Below are 7,505 nucleotides of genomic sequence, written 5' to 3'. Positions count from 1 at the left end.
ATATCAAGACGGCTGTTGCTGAAAAGAAACGATAATAAGAGGCTGTCCAAGGCTCTGGAGGGCTTTGTCCTCTTTTAATGTCCTTTATTGCGCCATTGGTTACCCTGAGAGTCTCACACTGAAATACATTTGACTCATCACCAACAAATGTGGGGGAAAATAAAGCTGGATTCGATGTGTTTGCTGCTGGACGCTGGGGACCGGCTGACCACCGCATGCAGTCTGTGGGGTTTGCTTCTCCTTCTTTTGTTTTGTGACATGAGGCTAACAAACAACAACAAAACAAACATGATCCAAAAAAAAACATCAGATCTAAATTAAACGCACATTTTCCCTAGAAACACAAATATAGAGAGAAAAGTCTGAAAAAAAAAAAGAAAAGTCTTAAAAAATAAAAGCAGAGCTGTCATGTGCTACTACTGTCTGTGCATCAGGTTTCCAGCTGAATGAGCACACATGTGTGTGTCAGAGAAATCTGGGATTGATTCTGAGGAAAATGCACACACACATGCTCATTGTTAATAATACTATTAGAAGAAACATCTACTATCTCTGACTTCTCTTGTGGAAAAGAAGTAGGGCCTACACTTACACTATCAAAACTTTAAAGTAAGTACTTATTGTGGTAAAGATATACGTGTGAACTGAATGTGCACTTAACTTAAAATGTAATATCTAATAAAACGCTACGGTTAAAATGATAATGAATTACTTTATATGTGCTTTTGTAAATTAAAAATAAACATACTTCATTAAAGCACAATAAAATATAAACTATTTAACTAATTTAACTAATACAATAAAACAATTTAAAATGCACTTTAACAAACAATAAAAAGTAACTTAAATTTGTTAAGAAACAGCAATGAAAATGTCTCTCTTTTGAGTGGCATTTTTTTAAATGAAATATTTTATAATAATATACTTTCAAGATTTGAAGTAAACTACAAATGCACATTCATTTCAATGAGGTGAAATCGAACCCATCGCTCCAGCATGAAGTCCATTGCTCTGTATGTCTGTAGCATATGATCACACCTCCACACTTTCTCTTTTCTCTCTCAACCTAACCTTATACTTGACTCACGGCAGAGACTCTGCCACACACCACATTATACTCGCCAACCAAGTGCCGTCCACTTAGACAGGAAGAAACCATTGGCTGACCTATCACAGATCAATCACAGTTCTTATTGTTCATAAGTTCATAAAGTGAACACACACACACCATTAGCTTTGTCCAACACCTATCAGACATAAATCAATGCGCATTCTCTACTGAGTTTTCCACTGTGTCATGACGTGAACGCGGCGCAGACAGGAAGTGACCGTCTTTCAGTGTGATTCACATATTTGTTTAAATGGGCATTAGATGTATTCTAAACAAAATTTTAGTATAAGCAGCATTCAGAATAGAAGAAAGTATCACAATTTGATATTTTTACTTCAATAACATCTTACAAGAAAGCTGACATTTATGTCAAACTGACTAGATAATAATATGAAAAATGAAAGTAAACGCACACAAGTGCATGATATAACGCATATGTATGCATCATGGCAATGCTCATGTGCACAAAGTATTTTTGAATCCGACTGAGCGTTTACATTTGTGTTTTTCCTGTTGATCCGATTATTTCTGGTCTACACCACCACTTTCAATCCATTCGAAACTTAATACAGATCAAGCTCAGTCGGATCAGTTTTCAATCTGATTACTAACAGACTATTTGTTTGCAAGTAGGCTAAATGTAAATTGTGATTATTGTTTTATTCTTCTTATATTAATGCATTTTTTTTTTCTTTTGGCTGTGAAGTTTCCTAAAATCTTTGTAATTAGACAGCAAGAGAAAGGCACAGCATACCAAATTAAAGCATTAAATTGACAATTTTCTGATTTAAATTTTAACAAAAAATATGGAAAAACATAACAAAAAACAAAATCATGGCATGGCATTAAAAATTCAATTTGATTTATTGATTGATTGATTTGGACTGGTACACAGTGTCCATCTTAATTAATTTATACATTTGTGTATATATATATGTATATATATATATAGATATATATATATATATATATATATATAAATACACACACACACACACACACACACACACACACACACACACTATATATATATATATATATATAGAGAGAGAGAGAGAGAGAGAGATTCTGTTCATTGTTATTAATTTTTCAAATTGGCTCAAATTATTGAAAATTGAAAAGTTTAAAAATATTTTTGATTTTCATTCACTGAAAACATTTTTGAAAAATATACCGTAAATTATTTGTAACTGGATTTTTACTCTATTTTACATTAATTCAAAACAAACAATATAAATATTGAGATACATACACAATATTGTCAAATGGTAATATATATATAACATGTTTTGTTCGTCTACATAGTAAGTCTGTTCAAACTTTCTTAAATTTTATTTTGAGATTGTCAGTTTGCTGTTTTCGGTTAAATGGTTAAGTTACTTTTGTGTAATGAAACATAAATGGAGTACTTGTTTCCCCATCTCAGATGCCATGGAGAACTGTTACAGGTGAGCCGTTGAGTCCTGATTACTGATAAAGTTTTGAAAACATTTCCCAGTAGGCTGGTACAGCTTTAGTTTCATGCTTTATAGGTGAAGGCTGCCATATGGCTAACAGGTCCTCAACAGCCCTGCGTGTGTTTGTCCTGCTCAGGTATTATCGGTTAGATACAGTTGAGCTGTAAAGCAGCAGAAAGGTTGTGAGGTTCAGTTTCAGCGCTCACTGACTTCTCTCTCTGCTCTTTTGTGTGGATTTGTTTTTGCTGCTCATGGTAGGGTGCTGGCGGTTGTGTGTAGCGTCATCAGACACTGTCAGCATCTGTGCTGTGTAGACAGTAGCTTCACAAAGAGCTCCTCATTGACAACGGCCTTCTTTTTTCAATGGCATTGGTCTGTGCACCTGGGAGTCATGCGAGTACAAAGTGATGTCATAAAATTCAATCAGTAACAGCACAGATGCACAGCGCTCTGACCAACACCAACCAGAAGTTCCTGTTAGGACTGTTATGTTGGCGGGAACCTGTACTGTATGGTCAGCCAGTCTTTACTGCAAAATAAAACCAACTTTGATTACCAAGTAAATTAATGAAGTTTATGAAACATCAATGCTAGGTGAAGTAATTATGTGAGGAAAAAATTGAGCATGGATTTGTGAATGGGAAACGATTTGTGAAAATTTAGATGGCATGAGAATGTATTTATTAAATTAAATGAATGTAATTAATTAAATTTGATGTAAACTTTGACATTAAAACAAACAAACAAACAAAAACAATTACAAGGGATACAGAGTTCTTGTGAAACAGCACAAATTGCCCCTTTTAACAAATTTTTCATGTATTAAAATGTTTTGTAAAAAATATAGGAATAAATGTTTATTATTTATTTATTTGATCAAATAGGTTAATATAATTTTAATAATTTTCAGAATAATTTTTTACTGCATTTTACATTAAACAGTTTGAATTTATTTGGCTACAAGGCCTGTTTTGTTGAAATTAGGATCACTCTGACTGAAAGAAAAAAAAATCACCCATTTTTCCATCAGTATTCAAAAATAGATTGAGGAATGTTACAAACAACCAATAAGAGTTGAGTATTCAAGAGAGCTGAGTGCTAATAGCGTTTTTTTCCCGCTTAATATTGCAATTACGAGATTATGTTTAATAAAAAAAAATTATGTGTGCGTCAAATTTGTGCAAACATCCCCATTAAATGCTTTGATTTTGCAACATCCATAACTGTTTTAGTGCTTACCAAGATTTTTTTTATGTACTTGAGTAATTACAGGTTTTCAGCTAGTAAAATTCATGAACTCGATTACAAATTTGAAACAATTTTATAATTTTTTGACTTTATCACTTGATTGTCCAACAACCTAAATGGCAGCAGCCTCGCGAGTTAAAGGTAGATAGGTACCTTAACATTCATACAGTATTATTATATTTAGTGGCATACTTTCTTTGTTCTCAGTTATTTATAATAGAGTATATTGAGGTGAACTGAATAAAGTGTCCGTTTACCCAAAATAAGTAAAATGCTGTCATCATTTACTCACACTCATGTCATTCCAAAATCATATGAGTTTGTTTTTTCTGTAGAATACAAAAGAAAACATTTGTTTTATTGTTTTGTGTTTTTGTCTGTATAATGAAGGTCTGTGGTGTCCAATGTTATTTAAACCAAAAAAAAAAAAAATAAAGGCATCATATCTTATTTTATTTATATATATATATATATATATATATATATATATATATATATATATATATATTGGAATGACATAATATATATATATATATTTTTTTTTACAAAGAAGTAAGTTACACAGGTTTGGAATGACATAACGTGATTATGAAATTAATTTGAATGAGCCCATTTTGTAGGAAAAAAAAACAAAAAAAAAAAACTGAGACCGTTTTAGTTGAGAACTTATCCCAGTAGAATCTCTGAAACATCTCAAACTACACAACTTCAACACAGCATTACACAAGGGAGAAGATTATGTAAATTAATAAATAAATAAGAGAAAGAAAAAAAGTGATGCAAAATCGAAACATTAGATGAGTATGTTTGTTCGGTTGCCTCGAGTGCTGTTTGCAATCGTCACTTACTCAAGTGGGGTCAGTTGGATAGCCGCAGCACACATAGGTCAACAACAACAAACCTTTACATGACCCTGTCGCGGGATTCGTTCCTCTGCACACACATGAAGAGGGGAAAAGGAAACTCTTTTCAGGATCCGTTCACTGAATGTGCTGATCGCCGTGGCAACAGGATCACTTCATCAGTGCAAGTGAACAGATGGTGGATGTGCAACAGGCAACATATGTTCCAAAGAGCCGAGGCCATTACTACAGATGGAGGGTGGGAAGGAGGCCGGCTCTGAAACATAACCTGACATTTCCTCCTCATTTGGCAGCACATTGTTACGTATCACAAAGAGAGATTAGCCTGAAGCAGTGAATAGCAGCGCAAAATCTCTTTAAACACAAATTACTAAGAGTCCCTCACATTTCTCCACACACTTTACTTAACCAAGCTAGGCGGACAGACCATATTTCATGTGGTGGTCTGGGACAGAGGAGGGCTGCGCTGTTCACACTGACTGATATACAGCTCTCTTGTTCTCCTTGGAAGATTTTATACCACTTCTGTTCTGAGGAGGTGGGGATGCTTCTACAGGTCTTTGCTTGACATGCCTCCACAGACAGCAACAGGTCAATGCTGCAAAATGATGCACTAACAGCAGCATCCAAAAAACCCTAAACACCTAAATTGACCCTACATACTTTCTTAAAGGGATAATATAGCCCAAAATTAAAAATCTGTCATCATTTATGCACACACATATAAAACAAAACAAGACAAAACAAAACAAACAAACAAAACAAAACCTTTATGGTTTTCTTATACAGAACACACAAGATATTTTACAAGACAAAAAAACAACAAAAAAAAACAAGACAAGACAAAAAACTAAACAAAACAAAACCTGTACGGTTTTCTTCTACAGAACACAAAAGATATTTTACAAGACAAAACAAAAAACAAAACAAAACAAAACAAAACAAAACAAAACAAAACAAAACAAACCTGTATGGTTTTCTTCTACAGAGCGTTGGGGGAAAAGCATAAAGGAGGAGACAGGGCCAGTCATGGGCCAAAGCATCCTTGACTTTAAAAAAATAGATTGGGTAATGAGAACTGCCAACTATCCCCCCCCCCGCTCATACCAGTCGGGGTTCATCCAAGGGGCCAGGGCTGCACTGCATGCCTGGCTCACCTTGATCATGTGGCGACCGTGCCACCAGGGCTGGGAGCTGAGGTTTTAGCCAAAACTGCAGTGGCCGCATGTATAGCTGCAGAACTGGCGATGCTGAGCTCATGAGACCTAGCATCTTTTGAAACCTCTTGAGCGGCAGAGCCGTTCTGGGTGTAAAGGTTTCCGCAAGCTGCCGAATGGCCAGAGTACGTTCCGGCGAGACTATGGCCCTCATACGGGTCGAGTCATTAATTGTCCCCAGGAATGTGATACACTGGCTGGGGAACAACAAGCTGTCTCAGAAGGTAGAGAGAGTCACATCTATGCAATTCGTAAAAGAGCGGTGAGCCAGGAACAGCCCGAACGGAAGGACCGTGCATTGATATGCCACTCCCTCGAAGGCAAATCTCAAGAAGCGCCTGTGATGGGGGGCTATCTGGATGTGAAAGTAAGCATCTTTCAAATCCAGGGAAAAGAACCAGTCCCCTGGGTGAATTTTGATGAGGATCTGCTTCAAAGTGATCATTCTGAATGAGTGCTTCATCAGGGCCTGGTTCAGATATTTTAGATCGAGGATGGGTCTGAGACCACCATCCTTTTTGGGGATGAGAAAGTATAGGGCTGTAGTGCTTAGCAGAGCACAAATGCTGTCGGGGCTCAGGCCGCGGCATGGTCTGCTTTTCCGGCAGCATAGTTTTAACGGGCTGCTGAGTCTGCACCAGCTTGGGGCGACTCGAGGCAGATGAAGATGAGCGCTTGGGCATAAAGTGTCGCATAGCCTGGGATGACTTTTGTGCAGAGTTGAAGCGCTTGGCGAACCCATCCATAGCGGGGCCAAATAGACCAGCGGGGGAGACAGGCGAGTCAAGGAAGACGGTTTTATCCACATCCTTGATCTCCATCAGATTCAGCCAGAGGTGGCGTTCCAACACCACCAAGCTAGCCATCGAACGCCCGATAGCATGGGCGGTGGTCTTAGTAGCGTGCAGAGCCAAGTCCGTAGTGCTGCACAGCTCCTTAAATGTGGCTGGGTCGTCCCCCACTTCATCCATGGTGCGGAGGAGCTTGGCCTGGTACACTTGAATCACCGCCATAGAGTGCAGTGCCTAGGCAGCCTGGCTGAGGTGTATGCTCATCCCGCGAGAGCTGAAGTCGTCTGCCATGGCTTGGACAGGTGGGTCTCCTTGGACTTCCATCCAACGGCGGCAGGCGGGCACTGGTGTGTGGCCACGGCTTCATCCACTGGAGGGATTTTTTCATAGCCCTTCTGCCCTGCACCGTCGACCGCAGTGAGGGTGTGAGATGCAGATGTTCTGAGGCGGGCAGAGCGAGTGGCGGAGTCACTTTCTGAAAAGAAAGTTATCCGCGAGCGAAGAGAGGCCAGACTCATATCCACGCAATGTGGACAGGTCGTGTCGATGAGGGCGGTTTCAGCGTGGGACATCCCCAGGCATCGCACGCACTCATCGTGCCCGTCATCAGCCGTGGCGCGACATTTGCAATAACACTGCAAAATCCTCTTAGAAATTAGCTCTTTTAGAAGCCTCAGCAGAAGCAGGTGTAAGCGCTGGAGCGTGATCGTCACTGCAGGCGGCTGATTGAAAAAGGCTTCAGAAATCGCAGAAAAAGGTCTTTTCCCCGTAGCGTATTAGCAGACGCAGTACGAGTGTAGTATCAATAGGGAACCTGT

This window comes from Cyprinus carpio, chromosome A13, assembly GCF_018340385.1.
Source record: "Cyprinus carpio isolate SPL01 chromosome A13, ASM1834038v1, whole genome shotgun sequence".
In the NCBI taxonomy this organism is placed as follows: domain Eukaryota; kingdom Metazoa; phylum Chordata; class Actinopteri; order Cypriniformes; family Cyprinidae; genus Cyprinus; species Cyprinus carpio.
Note: the sequence above shows the minus strand (reverse complement) of the source record.